The sequence below is a fragment of the Hippopotamus amphibius genome, chromosome 12 (assembly GCF_030028045.1).
Source record: "Hippopotamus amphibius kiboko isolate mHipAmp2 chromosome 12, mHipAmp2.hap2, whole genome shotgun sequence".
Classification (NCBI taxonomy): domain Eukaryota; kingdom Metazoa; phylum Chordata; class Mammalia; order Artiodactyla; family Hippopotamidae; genus Hippopotamus; species Hippopotamus amphibius.
In genome coordinates, this window is record NC_080197.1 from 52413039 (window position 1) to 52415366 (window position 2328).

Below are 2328 nucleotides of genomic sequence, written 5' to 3' on the forward strand. Positions count from 1 at the left end.
TTCATGGAGATCGATTTTGAGACAATCAAGGTCCTGGGATTCTCTTTCCATATGCATTCGATGATGGTGATACCCAAGAAAATGGCAGTATGTAAGATTATGTATAAGACATATAGTGGTACATTATAGCTGGGAATGTTCAGTTCCCATAAATAAAGAGTGGCACATGAGGGCAAAGTTGGAAACCACCTGGTAGCAGTGAATACTGGAAATTATGGCATTTTGTTCATCTCATCTGTTCAGTTGGTTAAGGTAGATCACCTTATTTTAGGCAAGAAAAGCTAAAATAAATGAAAGACTGTTGGATACTGAGCCAGGAGCTAGCCCAATTATCTGCCTTCCAGCTGTAGAATGAGTAGGGAATTGATTCAGCCAAGTAGACAGAAGGGCACCCAAGGCAATGCATTGGCAAGCTCTGCAAAAACACTCTGCATTGGCAAATTCTCACGCTCAATAGATTTGTTATTGAGGATGTGTAAAAGAAAAATATACCAAATGATACAGACAGGGAGAAGAGAACCAAAAGAGAAAATGTAAAGAAGATTTTAGAAAAGTATTTGGCATTCTCAATTGAATCAGTGAATGTATAGCCCCCTTGAAACAGGACCAGAAAGCCCTAAGGAAAGAAAATGAAAATCATGCAGCATTAAATGGACAGGAGATAGATGAGATGCAGGGTATGACATGGTAGAAACACTTTCCTTGACTGAATTGTATGGCTAGTCATTTACCTCTTTCTAACATGTGTGAAATCTATTTTTGAAGTACAAAATGACATATTATTTCTGAAACCAGCTAACCAAATAGTTGAGTCAGCTCTGAGGTTTTTCTCAAATTTTCTGTGCAAACTTTTAATTTTCAATTTTCAAGTGTTTGTGGGAAAAGTCTATTACAGATTTCTCTTTAATAAAAGACTGTCAGCAGAGAAAATCAAGAGAGAATAAGATGTTTTCCCAGGCCCTCACTCTGCCAATTTTGTAAAGCAGTGTAAAATCACTCTGCTGTTCTTAGAGATAAGGTGGTGAGCAGGGCTTGGAAAGGCTCGCTAACCTTATGCTCCTCCAGGCAGGCCTGCATTTGCTCTTACACTGCTGTCTGAGGACGGTACAGCTCTTAGCAAGGTTAATGCAATTTGTTGGCAGATATGGGCCTTTGCTACTACTGATCATATAACTGTTTGGGATTTTGTTGTTTGTTTGTTTGTTTGTTTGTTTGTTTTTCACCTTGTGGACTTGAAAGTTTTGTATATGGGGATGGATAGAGTGAAGGAGGGTAAGTATTTTCCATTTCAAGCAGTGGCCACAGGATTCTTTGTCTAATATCTCCTAGGTCCAAAGTAATAACTCATGAGTTCATTAAAATTTGCCCCAAAACAATCCTGCAAAGAAATTATAAATGTAAAAATGAAATTAAAAACTTCAAAAGAGTGAACAAAGAATAAAATTGATATTGCAAAAATTTATAATTGTTCCATAGAGGGCAAATTTTCTGAGTTCTCCCATAGATAGTAAAACTAACAGAAAGAAAACACAATGAGGCTTAATTGTGATAATCCCAGCCATAGGTCTAATTGATTATTGAGGTAAAAAAATAACAATCAAAAACCAAATAGAAGAAAAATTCCTGTGATAAAATTTCTGTATGTGAATAAATGCAGAATGAGAGAAATCACTGAATTCCAGTCAAATTTAATTTTAAAAGATAAAATTTCAAAGTATACTTGCAATTTGTTTTATATCTCTAAATAAAGAAAATTCTATGTGTATTCAAGCCAAAAAACTCACTCACATACAAACAAAAGGTCAAGCTTGTATCAAATTAATTCTTTGCCAAGATGTCAAAATAACATCTTTAAAATATTTAAATGGTAAGACTGTGATTAAAAATTTTATATCCAACCAAACTGGCTTTGTAGTGTCTTCATACTTAAAAAAAAATTCTCAATAATACAAGAACTCAGAAAATATAGCATATAACCTTCATGAAAAAAAGTTATTTTAGTTGACCAAAAAATGAACTAAGCATATATGCTGTAGATTTAAAAGTCATCACCTAAAAATAAACTAGAAATACTTATCTGATCATTATTATAGACCAAAAAGGATAATGTTGAAAGAATAGTATAATTTATTGTAGAAGCAAAAACAATGTAGAAGTCATGAGAGCTAGCACTGAACCTGATCTCCACTAGCATCCACAGGCAGATTTTCCTGTGATCTTTAATTTCTTTAATTTTGCCAAAATGTTAGACATAAAATAATAGAATGCATGTTGAGACTTTATAAAGTATTATTTAAAATAAAATGAGTTTTTTGTCACTCACTTATC